General features: G+C 45.6%; 3 non-coding genes across 3 annotated transcripts; all 3 read right to left on the reverse strand.

Moving 5' to 3' along the window:
- Window positions 1-12,772: 12,772 nt before the first annotated feature.
- LOC123152155 (small nucleolar RNA snoR100) lies at window positions 12,773-12,889 on the reverse strand. Its single transcript, XR_006476054.1, has one exon. It is a non-coding gene; the product is annotated as a small nucleolar RNA snoR100 (small nucleolar RNA).
- Window positions 12,890-12,975: 86 nt separating this feature from the next.
- LOC123151593 (small nucleolar RNA Z155) lies at window positions 12,976-13,054 on the reverse strand. The gene has a single exon (XR_006475724.1). It is a non-coding gene; the product is annotated as a small nucleolar RNA Z155 (small nucleolar RNA).
- Window positions 13,055-13,147: 93 nt separating this feature from the next.
- Window positions 13,148-13,251, reverse strand: LOC123151210 (small nucleolar RNA R41). Its single transcript, XR_006475548.1, has one exon. It is a non-coding gene; the product is annotated as a small nucleolar RNA R41 (small nucleolar RNA).
- Between the last annotated feature and the right edge of the window lie 10,120 nt (window positions 13,252-23,371).

Consider the following 23,371-nt stretch of genomic DNA (forward strand, 5'->3'; position numbering starts at 1 on the left):
GTAGGACAACGACAATCATAATCATAGGCTAGCTTCTAGGGTTTAGCCTCTACGATCTCGTGGTAGATCAACTCTTGTAATACTCATATCATCAAGATCAATCAAGCAGGAAGTAGTGTATTACCTCCATCGAGAGGGCTCGAACCTGGGTAAAACATCATGTCCCCTGCCTCCTGTTACCATTCGCCTTAGACGCGCAGTTCGGGACCCCCTACCCGAGATCCGCCAGTTTTGACACCGACATTGGTGCTTTCATTGAGAGTTCCACTGTGTCGTCACCGCAAGGCTTGATGGCTCCTTCAATCATCTTCAACGATGCAGTCCAAGGGGAGGTTTTCCTTCCTAGACAGATCTTTGTATTCGGCGGCTTCGTACTGGGGGCCAATTCACTTGGCCATCTGGAGCAGATCGATAGCTACGCCTCTGGCCATCAGGTCAGGTTTGGAAGCTTAAACTATACTGCCGACATCGCGGAGACTTGATCTTCGACGTATTTGAGCCTATGTCGGGTGCGCCGAACGGTCACGGCGGGCATGACTTTGATCTGTCGTCAAACAGTATTTGGGAGATCGCGCCCGCGGTGGCACCGGGAATCAATCCGGAGTTGATCATGCCTTCCGAGGACGGGTGGATGGACCCCGTCGCGGAGGCCGCACACTCATCGACGTCGGAGCCGAACACTGATTCCACCTCCTGTGAGAGTGGTGTCATCGGACCCTCGGACTCGTCTCTGGCCACAGGATCCAAACCGCGTGCATCCGTGCCTATCGAATCTGATGGGGCACCGGTCATGGAGTTTACCGCAGCGGATATTTTTCAGCACTCGCCCTTAGGTGACGTGCTAAACTCATTAAGGTCTCTTTCCTTGTCAGGAGATTCTTGGCCAAACTATGTCCGGCTCGAGTGGGGAGCGGACGACGAAGAAATTCGTCCCCCACCCACCACCCACTTCATAGCCACTGTCGATGACTTAACCGACATGCTTGACTTCGACTCCGAAGACATTGACGGTATGGACGACGATGCTGGAGAAGAGCAGGAACCACCGCCTATAGGGTGCTGGACAGCCACCTCATCATATGATATATATATGGTGGACACACCAAAAGAAGGCGATGGTGACGATACAACGAAGGATAATCCCCTCGATAAGCCACCAAAGCAGCGTCGTAGATGCCGCTCTAAATCCCGCCATAGTAAAAACAGCGACCCCATGGACCCAGCGATGGAGCAGGATGAGCCAGGGGACGATGATAACGCCGATCCCGAGGGTAAAATTCACCAACCTGTCCCCGGAGAAGAGAACAGCCCGGACGATGATGCACTCATCATCCCAGAAAAACTCTTGGAACAAGAGAACCTCCACAGAAGGCTTATCGCCACCGCGAGGAGCCTAAAGAAGCAGAAGCAAAGGCTTAAGGCCGCGCGGGATACACTCAACCACAGGTGGAACAAAGTGATCGACACAGAAGAAAAATACGGCGACGATCGTCACACAAAGAGCTATCCAAAGCGCAAGCTGCTGCGCGAATTCGACAACGAGGCCATAGAGCCCATCCAGCCGAAAACGACCGATCAGCTGGACCGACCGCCCCATGGCCATGACAAGACGGCTAATGATACCGCACATAAGTCAGCACACGATTTACATGAGCTCCTGGACAAAAAATCCGGTATAACCAGATCCATCTACGGATCTAGGAAGCGCGCTCCGGCACAGGATCAGAGCTACAGAAACAATCACATTGATCGAGCGCCAGCTAGAAATCGGAACCGAACACAACAACCGTCGACAGCATGCCATGAACATCCAAATACAGGGGTGCCGCACACCCCCTGTGCTTCACCAATGAGGTGCTAGACCATGAATACCCAGAAGGATTCAAGCCCGTGAATATAGAGGCATATGACGGAACTACAGACCCTGGGGTCTGGATCGAGGACTTTATCCTTCATATCCACATGGCTCGTGGAGACGATCTCCACGCCATTAAATACCTACCCCTCAAATTGAAAGGACCAGATCGGCACTGGTTGAAAAGCCTTCCTGAAAACTCAATTGGAAGTTCGGAAGAGCTGGAGGATGCTTTTAGGGCCAATTTTCAAGGGACCTATGTCCGACCTCCGGACGCAGACGACCTAAGTCACATAATTCAACAGCCTGGAGAGTCAGCCTGAAAACTCTAGAACATATTTCTTACTAAGAAGAATCAAATAGTCAATTGCCCGGACGCCGAAGCCCTAGCGGCCTTCAAAGACAGTATCCGGGACGAATGGCTCACTAGACACCTCGGCCTGGAAAAGCCAAAGACAATGGCAGCCTTAACAAGCCTTATGACCCGCTTTTGCACGGGCGAGGACAGCTGGCTGGCCCGTAGCGGCACTAGCGACCTAAGCACATCCGAAGTCAGGGATGGCAACGGGAAGCCGCGACGCAACAAAAACAAGCGTCGAGACAATAATGACAGCCCAGAAAACACGACGGTCAATGCCAGATTCAGGGGCTCTCGACCCGGTCAGCATAAGAAGCCATTTAAAGGCAGCAGAGATGGACCGTCCAGCCTAAACAAGATTTTAGACAAATAATGTCAGATTCACGGCACCCCAAAAAACCTGCAAACCACACCCACACAGAGTGTTGGGTTTTCAAACAGGCCGGCAAATTGAATGTCAAACAAAAGGGGAGGGAGACGCCAAGTGAAGACAAGGATGATCCTCGTTAGCCGAACACTGGAGGACAGAAAAAATTCCCACCAGAAGTCAAAACAGTGAATATGATTTACGTAACTCACATTCCAAAGAAAACGCGCAAACGCGCACTCCGAGACATATACGCTGTTGAGCTCGCCACCCCCAAATTCAATCCCTGGTCGGCCTGCCCGATCACCTTCGATCGCAGGGACCATCCGACTAGTATCCGGCACGGAGGATCGGCTGCCTTGGTGCTCAACCCAATAATTGATGGATACCATCTCACACGAGTCCTCATGGACGGCGGCAGTAGTCTAAACCTGATATATCAGGACACTGTCCGCAAAATGGGGATAGACCCCTCAAGAATCAGCCTAAGCAACACTACCTTTAAAGGAGTAATACCAGGTGTCGAGGCCCACTGTATGGGCTCTCTAGTACTAGAGGTTGTATTTGATTCTGCCAACAACTTCAGAAGCGAGGAAGTAACCTTCGACATCGCTCCATTCCGAAGTGGCTATCACGCACTACGCGGAAGAACGGCATTCGCCCATTTTAATGTGGTACTGCATTATGCCTACCTCAAACTTAAGATGCCCGGTCCACGCGGCGTCATCACAGTTAGCGGAAATACAGAGCGTTCCTTACGCGCGGAAGAATACGTGGCGGCTCTAGCAGCCGAACACTGAGCGGTCCCTCCAAACAGGATGAATGGTCAGTCGTCAAGACCACGGACATGGTTAGACGAGTCCGATGCTCCACCCAATGTAACAGCCCAGTTGGGATTTCCCCATAAAAGATGCTAGGGGCTGCCCGCAACAAGAGCCCTTAGTTTGGCTCGGCCCTATCAATACAATAACATGTTTCATTTCCATGGTTCACTCAGATTAACGAACACCTCACACGAAGTCTTTCACCTGGGTTTTTTCTTTTTTTTACAGATGATCATCGTGCTACACCCTTCCAGGGCACGGCGCGGTGGAGATAAAGGCGCAGATGTGCAGCAGGGCCCCGCTTAAAAGGTTTCTTTTTAGATTAAGACCCTGCGTAAACCTTTTTAATGTCTCTTGTTGCTTCTTCCCCTCCGGATACTTCATACAACCGGGAGGGATACTGGCGTTTTCGGCATTTTTGTCACACCAGACTATTGCTCATACCTGGAAATTCAGGGCTTATTGTGAAGGGCGTTATTCAGCCCAGTACACATTATAAAGTCTGGATACCTTAGGGAGTGTTCAGCGTCGCGAGTTTGGCCTTATATGCATCAGCTCTAAATCATGTCTTTGGTCAACTGTTGGGTTTGCCCGGCTCCTGTGTTTTGCTACCTTACGTTCCGCTCTATCGGCTAAGGCGGCACCGGGAGAACTACTGTGATTGTGCCCCGGTTCATCTAGATGAGCACCTCAGTAGAGAAAGCCAAAAACTGACTGTCATGATACAGCGCGAGACTAGTCAACCACTCGATGACCCAGCGGAATCTTAGCGATTCCTCCGCATTAAACGAAGGACCAGTTTCCCGATCACGTACATACGCGCACCATATCCGGATGAACGCGAAAGTACCAGGGGCTATATAGTAACCCCAACATCAAACTCCTATGGCCAAGTGAAAGTGCTAAAGCTATATAGTCCGATTGCCTGGTTCGCCGCGCTATCACCTCCTTCATGGACCAAGACGTTGGATCAAGTGTGACTACGCATTTTTTCGAACACCCCCGCATTATATGCGTGGGGGCTGAAGCCGACGACTGCAAACTTTCAGGTTATATACATACATAAATGGCCACACAGGAGGCATTATAATACTTTCGGGCAAAAGTATAAACACGGGCTTTATAATCAAAATAGCATTGTCTTTACAATTGCGATACATATCATTCGACCATGGCACTCTTCGAGCACTGAGCCCCTATTAAACGGGCGCCTTCTAAAACTTCTTCGAAATAGTGCTCGGCCGGGTCCTGGCCTTCCGTTGTACTCCGGGTTGCAATAGCGGTGGTTTCCATCCCAGCCCAGTATGTTTTAACACGGGTAAGAGCCATCCGCGCACCCTCTATGCACGCCGACCTCTTCACAGCATCGATATGCGACACAGCACCAAGGAATTGTTGCACCAATCCAAAATAATTGTCCGGCCTTGGTCCTTGTGGCCAAAGATGATCCACGACAGACCTCATAGCAAGCCCGGACAACCTGTGGAGTTCGGCCCAGGCGGCCATCTTTTCATTCAACGGCAGCGGACGCGTCGGGGCACTGAACTGCGACCAGAATAACCTCTCAGCCTTATGGTCTTTCCGATCTTTGAAAAACTCGGTCGCATCAGCAGCACTCTTTGCCAGGTCCGCATATGAGTCTGCCGCACTCCACAACTGATCTAGAGGGGCATACTTCGGATCTTCGAATTTCATCTGCAACAAATAGGGCTTCCCAGCCACGATATTTCCGGCTTCACGAAGCTCCTCCCTTATCCCCTCATTTCAGAGCGGGTTTCCTTGGCTGCCTCCAGGGCCTTCTTCAGGTCAGCCGCTTTTGCTTGATTTTCCTTTTCAAGGAGCTCACGGCGGTTGGCGGCATCTTCCAGCTCGGTAGCCATCTGGGCTATCTTTTCTTCGCTCCGGCGATGAGCAGCCTGTTCGGCTCTTAACTCTTCGACCAACTTCAGAGCGGCAGCATCACTTATTCGGGCTTGCTCCTTGGCTCGAGCAAGCTCCGCCCGAAGGGTCTCCACGACAGCAGCTCCATCTGCAGTCACAGCATATTATAGATACTAGCATCATGCTCCTCTTAAACATTTGCTGACAAGCCGAAAATACATACCCTGGGCCTCGTCAAGCCGCTTGTTAACCAGTGCGATGTCGGCATCGGCCACGTCCAGCTGTCGCTTTAGTTCGGCAAAATCAGCGGATCATTCGGCCACCGGACCCTCAGCCACCTGCACATAAAGCAGAGCGCTTATTACCAAAGATTATGATCCTCTGTTCTCCACGTTGATGGCAACTAGAGTCTCAGGGGCTACTATCTATGCAGAGCACGCTTCGCATGTGCGGTACCATCAAAAATACATTTTTTTGCGTACCTCAAAGCCTCTCAGCAGACTCGTAAAAGCTTCATTAGGGCACGATGTGTCTCTGAGATGGCCGCCCGCTCTAGAAGGCCCATTAGTGTGTCCGGCTGTGTGCCGGATAGCCCCGGACTTCTCCTGAAGCTCTCTTTGGGAGCCGGATATCCCAGACTCTGGGCAGCCGAAGTATCAACTTCTGGCCTTGGTAGATTAGGAGAAACCATCTGTGACAACACCTCAGGGTCATCCGCCCCGTGTGACGGGGAAGCAGGGGGAGGCGTCTCGCTCTCCATCATCTCCGGAGGAAGATCCCCTGAGGACAAACTCTATGGAGAAGGGCTATGAGCCGGACTGCAACAAATATGTTTCGGTCATTATCCTCAGAGACAAAACGGGGTATATTTACCGAAGTACTCTTTTACTTACGGCTCGGTGGAAGGCCGGCCCCCTTGCGAGGTCTCCTTCCCTTGTTTAGAAGCCTCCGTCTCCAAATCTTCGGAGGCTGCCCTTTTCTTACCTTGAGGAGAGGGGATTTTAGATTCCCCTCCCCGTTTATCCTCCTTCGCGGAGGCTCTTGCTCCTCCGATTTGGATGTGTAGAAAGTGAGGCCCGCCTGTGGCTTCTCTATTCCTCCCCTTGTATTCTCCCGATGGCACCTGATACGGCGCGCGCTCGAGCATCCTGGTCAACAAAGGATTCGGCAAGCCTTCAGGAAGAGGGGCCGGACACCTAATCCTCTCCGCCTTCTTCATTCGGCAAGCCTTCGGGAAGAGGGGTCGGACACCTAATCCTCTCCGCCTTCTTCAGCCAGTCCTGGCAGAGAGTAATTTTTTAGAATGATGTCATAATAGACATAAAGGATGGTGTGTTCGGTAGCGGAAGTATTTACCTGGGTATCCGGGCGGTTGCAATTGAGACTCGCGTCCTCGGTGGTGTCCGGACACTTTATTCGTGATCCGAAGAATGACTCGTACATCTCTTTGAGCGTCATGCCGAAGAATTGTTGGACGGTTCACGGTCCTTCCAGGTTGAACTCCCACATACGGAGAGGACGACGTTGGCAGGGCAGGACTCGACGAACCAGCATCACTTGCATTATCTTAACAAGGCTGACCTCCCTCTTGAGAAGGTCTCGGATGCGGCTTTGGAATGTCGGCACGTCATTAACCGGCCCCCGGTCCAGTCCCTTGTTGACCCACGATGCCAGTTGCGGTGGAGGGCCCGGGCGGAACGCTGGAGCAGCCACCCGCTTCGTTCCTCGGGGAGTGGTGATGTAAAACCACTCCCGCTGCCATAAATCAGAAGTCTCCATGAAAGAACCCTTTGGCCATGGGGCGACAGCATCTTTGCTTATTATAGCCCCTCCGCACTCTGCGTGATGCCCGTCAATCACCCTCGGCCTCGCATTGAAGGTCTTGAGCCACATGCCTAAGTGGGGGGTAATGCGGAGAAAGGCTTCGCACACGACGATAAACGACGAGATTTGAAGGATGGAGTCCGGAGCTAGATCGTGGAAATCTAGCCCATAATAGAACGTAAGCCCCCTCACGAAGGGATCAAGACTAAAACCTAGCCCTCGGAGGAAGTGTGAAATAAATACGACACTCTTGTTGGGTTTGGGAGTGGGGATGACCTGCCCTTGAGCAGACAGCCTATGCGGGATTTTGGCGGTGAGATACCTGGCCTCCCTAAGCTTCCGGATGTCCTCCTCTGTGACGGAGGAGGCCATCCACTGGCATTGAAGATTGGATCCGGACATGGTCGAAGGACCAAAGTGCTTTAGCTCGAGCCTTGGGTGTTGGAACTCGAGGCGCAGGAGGGCAGGATCAAGCGTGGGAAGAAAAGGACAAGCATTGGCCCCTTTATAAAGAGGACGAATATCAAGCGTCCCCCGCGTGACCGTTTGGGACTTGCCTAAAATCCAGGAGTCATATTGAACAAACACGGTTGGGTTACCCACACCCGTATTGATGAGAATCCCGTGATAAGGGGGACACGATCTCTGCTTCGACAAGACGTGCCGATAAAACCGCCTCGCAGCACGTGTAGTGGCTGGTTAGGAGAAACGGTTCGAATAAACACTGGGTCGTGGTGGGACGTCACGCTATGAAAATCTGTCAATGGATTAGATTTGTGGAAAATTATACTCTCTATGATGGTATGTGGAATTTTATTTGCGGAGCCGGACACGATTCTCGTGTTATAAATCTTCTATGGAGTATTCGGAGAAGGAACCCGCCTTGCAATGCCGAAGACAATCTGCGCGCCGGACTCATCGTCATTGAAGCCTGGTTCAGGGGCTACTGAGGGAGTCCTGGATTAAGGGGTCCTCGGACAGCCGGACTATAAACTTTGGCCGGACTAGTGGACTATGAAGATACAAGATTGACGACTTTGTCCCGTGTCCGGATGGAACTCTCCTTTGCGTGGAAGGCAAGCTTGGATATTCGGATATGTAGATTTCCTTCTATGTAACCGACTCTGTGTAACCCTAGCCCCCTCCGGTGTCTATATAAACCGGAGGGTTTAGTCCGTAGGACAACGACAATCATAATCATAGGCTAGCTTCTAGGGTTTAGCCTCTACAATCTCGTGGTAGATCAACTCTTGTAATACTCATATCATCAAGATCAATCAAGCAGGAAGTAGGGTATTACCTCCATCGAGAGGGCCCGAACCTGGGTAAAACATCGTGTCCCCTGCCTCATGTTACCATTAGCCTTAGACGCACAGTTCGGGACCCCCTACCCGAGATCCGCCGGTTTTGACACCGACAGCTGGTATGCCAGGTAGCGGTGCCGTGGTCAAGGCCAAGGGGTGAGGGTTGGAGAGCTAGTACGAGCTCCCGAGCTCCCGTGAGCAGTTATATGAGTAGGTGCAGGTTGCGATCTAGATCACATGTGGATGTGAGGGTTTGATGTTCTTGCCATGCTTCCCTCGAGTGTTGCTTCGGTTTAGTTCATCGATAGTATGATGTAGCTTTGTTACAAGGTTCTAACAATCGATCGGCTCTGGTTGTCGACAATCTGCTAACAGTTCCTTGAGCTTCATCATAGTTGAGAATAGTGAACCATCGCGTACACAAGAGTGCCGAAGATGGATGATCTTCTAAGGGGTCATGCGTATTACACGAAGTTTAGTATGGGGCTAGAGATTTTAATTAAGTCTCTTCCTTCACTCACCCCGAAACTTAATCTAGCATCAAGAATTATCATCTTATGTTTTGGACGTAGGGAGCTAGTATTATTGTTAAAACCGGTTAACCACATAACTAAAATTTGCTAAAACCGATTAGAGGACGTCTAACTTGGTTTATGTATGAGATGGTTATATGTTGTAATGTTAAGTGGCTACGCGTCACGGCATGATGGCTGGAGCAACGAGATTGCCGCGTTAATGTAAATATCATAGAGATAGCATACAAGTTACAAGTGACAATGGCAAGCGTACACAAAGGACCCCAAGTGGAGAAGGTGTACTAAGGGGCGGGATGAGAAGCTATAATTTTGTGCCATGGTAGAATTTTTAAATTTGCTACCACGGCAACGTTTTCTGAAACGATCGCCATGACAATGTTTTCTAAAATTGCCGCCATGGCAGCGTTTTTGAAATGGTTGCCACGACAACAAAATATTGGTCATCACAACGCTTCAACTGAAGATTGAAGATGGTCATGGAGGATTCCCGGCACCTAGGGCTATAGCATGTCATGCTTTTATGAATTGTATGAGATGTTTATCCCTTTGTTGTTTGCACCCGTTGATTGTGCAGTAGTCAATTATTAGGGTAATCTCTCACAGCTAAAATAAAGATTAAAAGGTGATCTTCCCAGTGTTGCAACCATCTACGACATTCTAGCATCTCAGAGTACATCATGACCACATGACTACAAACGAGATGAGAGGTGTAAGACAGAGATGGTCAAACAATGTATGCAGATAGTACTCGATTATCTTGAAGTTCTAGCAGAATCATTCTGAGCTCGGAGCATCAAGCATTGAAAGATGAACAAGATTGATATTGAGATATGATCGGCAAAAGTTTGCCACCGGTCAAAATTATCGTCATCAATGATGTCCACATCAATGGCTGTGAACTAGATTTAGATCTTGAATCACTCACTATCAATTATGAGATATATTGATTTGAGCGGGAGCACAATTATTTATTAATAACCAGTGCAAATTAATTATGAACAATGTCTATGTGCAGTTTGCATTATAATTATAAAATTATGGATCATGGTTCCACCTTTGTTTTTGAAATTGATTGAATGTTATTTATCTAGTTGAATCTTTTATGATTGCGAGGATTGTTCTCTAAGAGTGTCAAGAAGGATTTTGCCCTATTGCATACTTGCAATGTTCTCCTGCTAATGCTATGGATGATGAGACTTACGTCTTTCAATCCGAAAAGCTAAGAATTACATTACAGTCTGCTTGCTTCCAAGAAATCCGAACTTCAAAATGTATGGGATAGTTATGTGATATTCTTGGAATTAAAAATTGTTTTTTGAAACAAACAAACGTTAAAAGATATATAATATCAATGCTTTGCTTGCAAGTTCTAGTGAAGCATTCAACTATGTTTGAGACTAAAATGTGTAAGAACAATAAGAACTCCAATCATGAGTTGATGGTGAGAACTTAAAGAGAAAGAACAAAATCAAATGATGTAATGAGACTTACATGCCTAGCGAAGTTCGGAGCTCACGCCACTCTTAAAAAGTTAGATGATTCTTCGATTGAGTGGGAGAAATATTGAACGTAAAACTATATATAAGAAGTTTAGAGGCGGAAAGGAAAGAAGGCTGAAATGTCCAGCTCAGGTATGAATGTCATATAATTTATAGGATGTAGAGAAAGTCGGTCAAGTAAAATGTGATTCTTGAGAATTGTGATTAAAATTGTTTAACACTAAATTATTCAGGAATTGTAGTTAAAAGTTGATCACAAGGATACCGACTCAATTGCATGTTTTTGCAAATCGATGTAGGAATTACTACGGCCTAATGACCAACAAAATAATGAGGTTAAAATGTGTTGAAAGTTTTGTAAAAGTTATGATACTTTTGCATCAATATATTACCTCTAAATTTATTGTCATGATTCATTTTAGAGTTTTGTACACTCTAGCCCATTGCATAGAAGTTGTAAGGAGGTTGTTCATAAGAGAACAATAGTTGTTTGATATAATGAACAAAAGGACCATACTTCTACTATGAATAGGATGTTAGTTATGAATATTGATGATAGAATTGAACATTCATAACATTAATGCTAAATGTCGCAAGACTAAAAGAATACCATAATGTGTGGCATTGCATTTAGTCTCTTTGGAGAAACTCATTTGAAGAAATTTCATAATGATGGATTTTGGAGTCATATGATTACAAATCATTGCAACTTTCGTCCAAATAGTCAAGTAAACTAAAATATCGTTCACGGGCCATAAAAAACGAGCAACAAAATAATTGGAAATATGCATATTTATGTACCTAGTCCAATAATTGTTATTGCAAACAATGGATTTATCTATCTTCAAGGATGACTAAAGTAGGTATTTATATTTACTAATTAAGACATAAATCTGGATTTTTTAAATGTTTCAAAAAAAATTAAGAACAAAGTAGAAATTATTATAACAAAAGAATTATGTTTCTACAATTAGATTGCAAAAAAGAATATTTGAGTTGCAAATTTAGCAAATGTCTAAGTTGCAAAAAATATTTTATAGCTTGCACCATCTACAAACAGTATTAAAAGTAGAGTGTTTTGAATAGATGTAATCAAGCTATGTATGACGTGGTGCGATCAAAGATGACATTAATTAGTTCACCAATATACTTTTAAGGTGATGCTTTAGAGACTATAGCTTTTACACTAAAAGAGTGTCATCGAATTTATTATGACAAGGAAATAGAACCACTTTAATATTTCAGTTACAATATAACAAATGAATGTTAAAGTGATTCCCATGAGACAGAAATAGAACTAAGGTTGCATATTTGATACAGTCCAATGTAATATTTTTTATCCAAAGAATGCTAGTAGTAGGGGACCAAAGCCGTTCCAAAGTTGGTGTCACCACAACAAAGCTACAAAGGCAGCAAACTAAAAATTGGATATGAAATTGGAAGAAATTCATTTCGATTTCATATCCTTAATTTTTCTCATTTGATTCTCGGGATTGAAATCTTAAGATTTTTGACAATTTGCGATTGATTATCAAAATAATTTTTTTATCATTTTCTAACGTGTTTCACGAATCATGTGAATAGTGTTCAAAAAACGAATTCATGTGAATCAAACAAGTCCTAGAAAATCTCAAACTGTCTTCCTCCACAGCTGCTCAACGACAACAGTTCTAGTTGTCGAAACAACAACGGTTTGCCTTTCTTTACATCCACATCTGCTCAAAACTTGGCTTAATGGGCCGAAAGGAGCAGCCGAGGCGTCCAAAAGAACGCAATGCGTAATACATATCCATGTCACTTAAGTTATAAGTAACTCCCAACAACTCATTATTCAAAATGTGACTCTCTCCAATTTGCTCAAACTCATGAAAAAACCTGTCACAACTGTGGCTACGCTTTTGATTAGGGGTAGAGCAGCGATAAAACAGTTGCAAGCATCCAAATCCATCGGCGAGTGTAGCTCAGATCAGCGCGTCAGTCATGGGAAGCTGTATTCGAGAAACAAAACTGCTACTTCTAGTGTGCTTCATTTTATTAATAATTTATTATGCGAGCCATTAGCTTTTTGTATTAGGGCGTGCGATCCTAGTTATTCGTTTCATTTTAATTAATCAGAAAAGAACGTGGTGCAAGTAATGAAAAAAAGTGCAGTGCTTGCTGCAAGAAACTTGTCTTGGACATGACTATTATCTTCGTTTTTTATTGCAACATAATCTGCCTTTGATTTAACATCAAACAAGCACGATCGTTCCCAAAGACATAATCCCATGAGCACCAAGCCAACAAATTCTTCTTCTCCAGAAGTCAGCAAGTCAAGGAAATAGGAATGTTGGCCAAATCCAGGCCCGCGAGATCAAAGCCCGAAGGCGTCAAGACGAGCAGACATATGCAGACCACCGGTATCGGTACTCTCCGTGCACATTACCATGCTTCCTTCCTCCCTCGATCCAGAGCATCGGCTTGTTGTGCACGGCACAGATTCAAACTAGAAATAAAGATGCAAACAGAAGGAATAAGAAACATTTTCGGTTGATCAGATAATTGTAGTCTGTATTTTGATCAACACAACAGTCAAGTTTCTGTACAGGTGTATCCTCACATCAACCAAAGCAAAGAATAATCGCCTTTGAAGCGAGATACAAGCAAACTTCACAGGGAGAACCGAAAGCGGAAAAGAACCGGTAAAAAAACAGTGTATTGGGTAGGCTCAGAAGGATCCATTGGTTTCTCTCAATCAGGAGGAGGGAAACTAAGTTCCCGTCCCTCAGAAAATCCCTTTACCGTTGCGCATCACAGCCGCCAACAAGACTGAGCAAAAATAAGAGGCAAGAAGGAAACGACGAGCAAAAACAAGCAAAAATTGTAGCGCAGGGGCTACAAGAAGAGACGCATCGTGCTCATGGGGGAGGGGACGGCGGCGCAAGGGGAGGAAGTTGGTCGGCCGATAGGTTAGACTGTGAGGTAAGGAACCTTCTGCATATATAGGAGAGACTGGGGGGCTAGGGTTTGGATGGTTCGGGCCTATTTGGGCTTCACCTTCTGCTTTGTGAAGGCCCATTCTATCCGGTTTGGATGGTCCGGGCCTATTTGGGTTTGGATGGTTCCGCTAAAAAGAAAAACAGTGTGAAGAGGAGGCAAAAAAATAAAAAAGATGCATTGGTCCCGTCTTCCTCTCTTTGTCGAAGTGAAAAAAATCTAGCTGTTTGCCACATCTCCTTGTCGTCTCTACTTCGGGCTGGGAGCAGCTAAAAATACACTTAGACTAGAAAAAGCTAAAAATACACTTATTTTAACCAACTCCTCTTTTTTTAGGGAATGGTCTTGTGCACACTTTGTTCATACTCAAATGACAGTTGTATCGAACAAAATGTCCGGTACAACAAAGCTAGGAGAATTGATGTTCCACCCACCACTACTTTTGAGTCATGCACACATCTGGGAATATTATGTGACAACAGACTAGCCTCCCTAAGGCAGTAAGTGAAAATCGTTGAGCCGATTTCTATGAACCCTCTGAAAACAGTCTGCAAGAATTGTCGTATAGGGACTTCGCACTTGGATTACTCCATTGCATGCTCGTATAATCTCTAGAGAATCTTTCTTCATCATGACATGCTTGCATCCCAGCTCTTCCACCACTCTGAGACCCCTTTGCGTAGTTATAGCCTTTGTTGTCTTACATTCATATAACCAACTTTTCCGTTGAGATCTCCCGTCCCACCTCATTTCACCCCCCACGTATGGGGAGAAACACGGATCTCCCCTGTTTTCGGTGATCATCACCGCTTCCCGCAACCGTGCTCGACCTCTGCCACTTCTTGCTTGCGAAAATGGGGGCTATGTAAGAGTTGCTTTAACATTCTGTCAAGATTTTTGAGCCCACACATGGCATCCATGCTCTATATTTGCAAAGTGATTTTGTATACACAATGTAAAGTGTGGGGGAAACAGTTAATGGAATGTCGTGCTACAACAAGTACAAGGTCACACAAGAAAGTACACGACATGTTGTGCAAAGATATGACCATGTGTGCTCCGAAAATAAAAAAAGTGTAATTTTAGTGACATGATATTACATATCCATTCGATCTACGCATTTTAATGAAGCGTGTTTCAAAATATATGGTGATAAGACACTTGTTTGAAAAATGGTTGCTCCTATATCATTCTGCACTATTGTGATGAAAATTAGAATACAAATTACCGACTTCACCTTCCCTCTATATCGCAACTATGTGAATGCCTCTGCTTTCACTACATCTATAAAATTTATATGTACCTAGAAGTGCAAATCTATTAACCATTGGCTACCTACTACTAAATAATGAAACATTGTACTTTCATATTATGTCTACACTACGCAACATTATACTTTCTACCCAATTTTCATATGCATGTTGGGCCTTACATTTGAAGTAGTGACTGGATTGGGTGATAGTCAAATTGACTTTGCCAGGATTATGAAAATGTTCAAATCTTAAGTCATGGGCTAATACTCGATCACAAAAAAGAAACTGAAATCTGACAAACACAATGACAAACAGGAAAAGGGAAATATCATTGTTCACTTTTAGTTTGATATAAATATTCTAATACGTTAGTTTATGATTTACCTGCCCATATTAATGTGATTGGGTAAATAAAGGTTTATCAAATCTCGTCTGTGTTATAATTTGATAAAATGTTTGGTAAGTAAATTAATGTGCAATTGGTCTAAACGGTAAGTAAATTAAGGTAACTGATTAGCATACTGGGTAAGGTGTGGAGAAAGGGCGTGATGGGACAAAAAAGGGTTGGGCAAAAAAATCGATCGAGAGTGAAAGTGCTAGTTATCGACTAGAGGGGGGGTGAATAGGCGATTTTTAGCCAAGTCTTCAAAACGTGAAAGTTTCAAAGACAAACAATAGAAATGACCTAATTAATATGCAGCGGAAGATAAACTACAACAAGCAAGCCATAGTCAAGTATGCAATAATTGTGAACGTACAAAGACTAATAGCAGTAAGGTAGTAAGGATCAGGATGGAAGATAGTATGAAGCCAATCAACGATAGTAGTCAAGCAATGAAGTCAAACAGATAAGACAATTAAGCAATGACTTCACGAAGACAAACTCAAAGTAAAGGAGAGAAGAGATAGAACCAGTCACTTGTTGAAGACACAGGATTTGTTGGACCAGTTCCAGTTGCTGTGACAACTGTACGTCTGGTTAGGGAGGCTGAGATTCAACTCAGAAGACCGCGTCTTCACCTTATTCCCCTTGAGCTAAGGACACACAGTCCTCGCCCAATCACTCTGGTAAGTCTTCAAAGTAGACTTCCGAACCTTCACAGACTTCGTTCACCGGCAATCCACAATGACTCTTGGATGCTCAGAACGCGACGCCTAACCGGCTGGAGGATACACAATCCTCAAGTGTAATAAGTCTTCAAGTCACACAAACAGAAAGACTTCAGTGATACCTAACACTCTTTGGCTCTGGGTGTTTGGGCTTTGTCCTCGCAAGGATTTCTCTCTCAAAGGCTTCGAGGTGGGTTGCTCTCAAAACGACAAAAGTCGTAAACTAACTCTGAGTAGCCACCAATTTATGGTGTAGGGGGTGGCCTATTTATAGCCACAAGGCAACCTGACCTGATATGTCCGAAATGACCCTGGGTCACTAAGGAACTGACACATGTTCCAACGGTCAGATTTCAAACACACACGGCAACTTTACTTGGGCTACAAGCAAAGCTGACTCATCCAGCTCTGGATAAGATTTGCTCTCATTGTCTTCGCTCGAAGACATAGGATTTGGGCTGAGAATCACTTCAGTCACTCTGACTTTGTTCACTTGGACCCCACTTAACAGTACGGTGGTTCCTATGACTCAACAAAGAAGAAAAGGAAACAACGAAACAACACTGTCTTCGCGCTCCATAGTCTTCACTCATTGTCTTCTCATGTCATAGACTTCAGTGTGAATATCTTCACACACCACCATTGTCTTCAATGTCTTCATACATTTTTAGGGGGTCATCTCCGGTAGGTAAACCGAATCAATGAGGGACACTACCTGCGTTATCCTGCAATTCTCACAAACGCATTAGTCCCTCAACCAACTTTGTCGTCAATACTCCAAAACCAACTAGGGGTGGCACTAGATGCACTTACAATCTCCCCCTTTTTGGTGATTGATGACAAACTGGTTGAAGTTTTCAACGGGAAAGAAGTATGTGAAATTGTAAAGGATAGTGTATTGTCTTCATAAGTGGCAAGGGCTCCCCCTGAAGATGTGCATATAAATAATTTGCTTTTGGAATGCAAATGCACATGGCAGGTCGTACTTATGGAGATCCACTTCAACTTATGAAGATAATTCATCATGCACGAAATGATATAACTAAGAGAATGACATGCATAATGAAAAATGGACGTCTGCAGAATGATCTAAGTGCGGAAGTTATCATCGCACGTGGAAACGCAAATGAGTAGCAGACGACCATCAAGTTTAAGTGTTACAACTCAAAGAACGAAATGTATCAAAAGAAAGAGTTGTAAACACTAGGCAAAATATAAAGCAACCACCCATATGAACCCGCTTGAAGACTATCAACTCATATGCTTCTCCTCCTTTTGTCAGTAAGGACCAAAAAGGTTTGAAGACATAGAGCATCTACTCGTCCTCATGAGGAGTAGTTGAAGCAGCAGGGTTGTCGTTGTCGTTTGGCGGTGCAGACGAACATGGTGCAGTGTCGATGCGTGCAGAAGTAGGGGCGGTGAAGTAGCATTGTCTTCATCATCGATCACATTGGCATTTACAGTTGCCGCGGAGGAAGAATAGTCAGAGTCTTCAAGAAGTGGAGTTCTGCGTAGGACTGCATTCCGTGGAGGAGTGGAGTCAAACTTGACTCTTTCAGTGAAGCCATCGTCTTGAAGATCTGCTTCAGCACTGAGCAGGGTCAAACTCTTCCATGATCGCCGACAAGTTTCGTGAGTGACAAATGCATTCTTGGTGGCAAGGTTTCGAATGCGATTTACATCCACCAAGAGGCTTTGCATCTGACGCTTGAGCCAAAAATGATGCTTATCTTGTTTTTAATGCAGGGCCACAAGAAGTTCTCGGTCATTTAGGACCCGAGAGCGCTTCCGAGGCCTTTGAGCAATTGTGCTTGCAGTAGCTTCAGTTGGCGCACGATGAGGTAGACGAATGTTTCCAGCCATCGGATAGACACGCGTGACAGCTTGGACTCCTTCCATAGGCTGAGTGAAGCTTTGATGTTCAGCATTTTGAAGACAAAGAGGCTTCTTCGCAGGCTCAGGGTATATGGCTTCAACTGACATATCAACCTTTGGTAGAAAGATCACATGATTGCGAGCAGAGGGCTGATAGTTGACAGCAGAGTGTTGCTTGATGAGGCGCATGACCCATGGAGCATAGAATTTCAGTCCGAAGAGGTCAAATCCAGATGCAGCCAGTTGCCTGATGAAGAAATCTTGCGCATTGAAGTTGATGCCATTGAGGATGTAAAAGACCAATGTCTTCATGGCTCCTTCAAGTTTTGCAGCTGATGAATGTCCTTTGATCGGCCATAGAGTCCGCCTGATGATGTGATATATAGTGCGTGGCAGATACTCAAGGTCATCAACGAAGAACTCCTTTGGGTATTCAGCGTCATGAGGCAGTGGCTTCATCATGCTCAACATCTGGCTCATGTTGGGTTCAGGCTTATGGAAGATGCTCTCCAGTGCATTGCTGTGGTTTTGACAACCAGGTTCATATAGCACTCCAGGAGTGGATAGGCCTGTAAGCTCAATGATGTCAAGATCTTTGGCTTCATGATGAACATTTCCTGTCATCCACTCGAGAACCCATGTCTTCGTATCTCTGTTATAACCGCGAATGTGGAGCGTAGCATAGAATTGAAGCAATAGCTCTTCATTCCAATGTTCTTTGTCTGTCACAAAGCTGAGCAAACCAGCATCACGAAAGCAGTCAAGTGCTTCTTCTAAGCATGGCAGTCCAGCAATGGCTTCAGTGTCAAGGCGCATATGAGGGAAAATGCGCCCTTGATCATATAGAACACAGGAGTAATAGCTTCGTTGCTGATGACTCCAAAAATGATCTGATGATATTCTTGGCCTTGTGTAGGGGTTCTTTGAGCTGTCAAAGAATGTGTTGTGGCTTTTGAAGCCATTTGCATTGAAGGACCCGACAGATGTGGCAGTACCTGGAAACCTTGGCAGTCTTGGCTTTGGCTTCTGGACCTGAGGCCTATGCTCAATGTGATAGTCAAACTGAGGACCAGAGACATTAGGCGGAGGGACCAAAACGGGCCATCTTACTGTGATTAGCTCGCCATGGTTGTATGCTTGCTCAATTGTATAGGGCCTTTGTGGCGGAACAGGAGCAGTGGCAGCATCAGTGGCTTCGGGAGCATTTCCAGCATTGACATCTGGTATGGTGCTTGGGACAGGCTCCACATTAGCGTCAGCCATGACTGTGTCATTGGCTTCATTGGTGTTAGTGGTGGCAGCCTCAACATTTTCATCCTCCACTTATTGAGCTGGAGGGTCTGACATAGGCACGTTCACGTCAGGAATAGCTTCTTCGGGAATGGGGAGAGTAGGGACACGTTCTTCTTGATGTTCGTCATCGGCTGATGCAGCCGGATTGTCTTCAGCAGCTTGGGCTTCAGACATGGAGACATTCAGAGTTGGAGTGGCTTCTGAAAACACTTGACGTGCAATAGGTTGATGGTGCACTTCTCCTTTTGGAACGCTCGGAAGAGGGACCTGAGGCCTTGGTCCTTTACGAAGCCTTTGTAATACAGGCGACGCCTTTGGAGATGGAGTAGGCAGGCCTTCATCCTCTTCATCTTGCACAGATGGTGTGACTTGTTGTTGTTGGGGAGTACTGGGGGAGTCTTGTTGTTGCGAGTGATCAGCCCATGATGCATCCTGAGCAATTGGCGTTAGAGGATGACCAATGCTGATGATTTCACTGTTCGTGAGAACAGGCGATGATACCACATTGTGTTCAATCTGAGGAAGAATTTCATCATCTTCAACATTGTCATGGTGACCAATGTCTTCAGCAGCGATGGGATCAACTGTTGGAATGTCTTCAACTTCATGAGCCTCTGTGGAAGCAGGCTCATGAACAATCATTCGTAGTTCTTGATTTGCATATGCAGGGCGAACCACTGAGATAGGTTCAACAACAAGGAGCTCTGTGGGAGCAGCCCGATTCTTCTTGGTTTTGCGCTTCTTCTTGGAGGGAGCAGCATCAGAGGCTTCTGAGGTTTTCTGTTTTCTGGCTTCAGCCTCTGCAGCCCTTGTCTTCTTCTGTTCTAAAGCGGTTGACGTGACTTTTGGCTTCGAGCCAGTCATGATGCTTGGGAAGACAATGCGAGGTTCATCTTGCCTTGAAGGTACAGATTGGACAGTTGATTTCTTCTTCTTTGCAGCCATCCTGGGGTCGATGCCAGGACGACCAAGAGCCTTGCGCTTCTCAGCCTCATTGTAGGCAAGCACACACTTGTCAGCCAGATTTTTCATGCGCTCTCTGGAGCCTCGAGCTTCTTCACGCTTCTTGTGAAAGGCTTCTTTGAGCTCGTGCAGCATGATCTTGAAGTTCTTGACATCTTGCACGTTGAGCGTGGCCACATGCTTCTTGAACTGAGCCTTTTCATAGTCAATCTTGTGCTTCAGTTCGACGATGCGCTGAACAATAGCTAGCTCAGAAGCAATGGCGCCATTGAAGGCGACGCTGAGGCCAATTGGAAGTTGCAAGTCATCAAAGCTGAGATTTGGTGTGTCAAACCACTCATCAATGAAGTTATGGATGATTGCCACATCAAAGAGAGGCAAGTTGTTGAAGATCTCTGCTTCTTCCTTGCTCTTGATCAGTTGCTCAAGAGCATCATCTGCAAGATAGTCATCGCTGGACAAATCAATGTGCTCTTCACGCAGAATGGCAGCAGGAGTCAAAGCCTGATCAGTACTCTTTATGATTTTATTTTTCTTCTCCGTCTTCTTGGAGATGCGTGAAAGATCTTCAGACTGCACACTGTCTTCAGGAGGTGCAGTGGCCAGTGGCTTCACACGAGAAGCTTTTGGAGGTGCAGCTGATGTTGAAGCCTTAATCTTCTTTGGCTTCTGCGGCCTTGGAGGAGGAGCTGGGGCTTCATCAGAATCAACATCATTGTCAGAATGATCCACTTTGGCACCTTGTACCAAGACGTATGAGATGAGGCCATCAAGGTTTGCAAAGGGGCCAATTCTATTTTCTTCAGCTTCACGTGTGCCATCAGCACGGGGAGCAGAGGGACCAGGATTGAAGTATAATCCCCATGACTTCTTGTTTTCCTTTGCCGAAGCCTTTGCATACTGGAAGTCGCGCTTGAAGAGATTATCGTCACGACACCAGAGCAATGATGATGGGTTGGCATTTTCAGGCTGTGGTCTACGGACCATACAAGGATAGAATTCTTGTGCAATAGCTTCAGCTTTGTTCTTGGGGGGAAGGCCTCGATAGAGAATATCACCCCAAGGACTTTTGATGGCATTCTTCTTAGCGTACTCCTGGGTCACGAACTTGTACTTGAACCATTGTTCAGCCCAATAGTGTCGAATCCATTGGATTCGGGTCTTGCGCTGATTATAATCCTCTTCAGGATTTGCCTTGTAAATTTCTGCAAGGTCATCAGGCAAATCTTTTGATGTTCCCCCTCGACGCTATCTGCCACCCTTCCTTACTGATTTCTCTGCAGCCATGAACTTCAAACTGAATGGCTTCAATATGTTCAAAGGCTTCAAGGACTTTCGCTTGCTGGTCAGACATGAACTGGCTTCGGGAGATTCAATGTGTTGCTGTAAGAATTCTGCAAACGAATGCAGACTATGAGAACCTAGGAATTCTCCCACAGACATGTACCTGTGACAGCATTAGAGATGCGAGGGAAGGGGAAGAGGTCATATGCATTCTCAGAAGATTTTGAAGATAAATCAGTTTGAAGACATTGACCTCATGTTGCAAAGACATTCACTTATATGTTGAGAGTTGGTTCCAGATTTGTACGAATCCGTGAATAAGTACAAGTGAGGAATCTAACTATATATGAAGCTTAAGTGAATATACTAGGTAGTATGAGATGCAGACAGAATAGATCTAACATTGTGTAGACAGAAACCAATTTGGGTAAATTGGATGAATCATTGAGGATCAAAAGGATGGTAAAAATAGAGTTATATTTACCACACGATGAACTGCTAGATGGGATGAAAGGAGACCGAGCAGTTCAATCCACCGTGCCCTAACTTGGCGACGGAGGATACCTACGGCGGCGGCGGAGAGGACGATGCCCGCGGCCGGCGTCGGAGAAGTCGCGGCAGCTAAGCGCTTCGTCGCCGGCGTCGTCGAGAGCTAGCGGTGGCGCTAGGGTTTTGACGAGGTGGAGAGGTGGAAGAAGGTTTTCTTGACCGCAGGGGGCACGTATTTATAAGAAGGTGTGCGGCCAGGCCCGGCCCTGATGGGGGGGCAGGGGGGCGGCCACCCCGGGCCCCCGAAACAGAGGGGCCCCCACGTATGTGTGTTCTCTGTATCATGCCCATGAGGAAAAATGATTCTAGGAAAATTTTGATGCAACAGACCTGTACATGCGAACATTACATGCGGTAAATCAGCGATTCGCTAAATTGGTGGAACTTCCGTTTCCCTCGCATAGGTCCGCGCATGACGATATGAGCGATATCACGCACGACTCCTCAAGTCCCGCAAGTCCATGTGCGACCCCGCCGCCGACACAGCCTCCTCCTGCAGATCCCTCCCCCGATGGTTCCTCCTCCAATGGCGGATCGAGTAATTTCATGTTCATCACCATGGAAAGGAGTAACAATACCACCGGCCCTGGCAGGCAGAAACTACAGATTGATCAGGTTAGCATCTTCCTGATGCATCATCCAACAAATCTAGATAGATTGATATGTGATTTATTAGTGGCAGAATTAGGAGATAGTGAATTAGCGGAGAAGACTAGGATGCCCGTCTGACTAATATTTGAATGGCAATCCTTCTGACTAATTAATCTGGTTGTGTTGGATATCGATGAAAGACGAGGGCAGAGGATGTGTAGAATCTATGGAACAATGATGATAGCCAAGCTTAAATTAATTGGAGGATTCATGGTCGATTCAATATTATTGGGTGGCAAAATTAATTTTTAAAGTTGCAAATTATAAAGTTATTCCAGCTATGAGGAGGAGCTCAAATTATTTTTGTTTGCCAAACTATGATGAAATATACAATGGATGAAACTTCCCTGTCAAAATCTTAACAAAAGTGAGAAATAATTAATATAACAATATATAATTAGATCCTGGAACTAGGTCGCAAGCTAGTTTTGCACCCCATGATAAAAAAAAGAGCAAGTCATGTTTAAAAAATTAACTTTTTTTGAGTTGATTTTTAAAAAATTAACTAAGCATGCACATAATGATTATAATTTTGGATAATAAAGGGCCCCAAGTTTTATTTTCGCCCCAGGCCCCCAAAATCTCAGGACCGGCCCTGTGTGCGGCACAACGCAATTACGCAGGTGCCCCTGCCTATTCACATCTGAGGGACACGTGGCAAGCATGCAACATACTCAGAGTTGTCCCACGTTCCCACGCCCGCCAAGTTTGTCGGATGGTCGTTCCGTCTTCTCCGGATTTCAACAATAAAGATGAATCATTTAAAAGGACTTGATGTTTGTCTCTGTGTCTTCTGCTGACAAGGATGCAGAGAAGACATTTGACAGTTTCAATAGAATGCATATGATTTGGACAGATAGAGTTTGAGATAGAAAGCATAGAAAGATTAGGGTCCGATCACATTCACTTAGTTTAAAAGATTCAACAATGAAGACATAGCTATAAGTGAATGCTGCGGAGGACAGAATA

The sequence above is a fragment of the Triticum aestivum genome, chromosome 1B (assembly GCF_018294505.1).
Source record: "Triticum aestivum cultivar Chinese Spring chromosome 1B, IWGSC CS RefSeq v2.1, whole genome shotgun sequence".
In the NCBI taxonomy this organism is placed as follows: Eukaryota; Viridiplantae; Streptophyta; class Magnoliopsida; order Poales; family Poaceae; genus Triticum; species Triticum aestivum.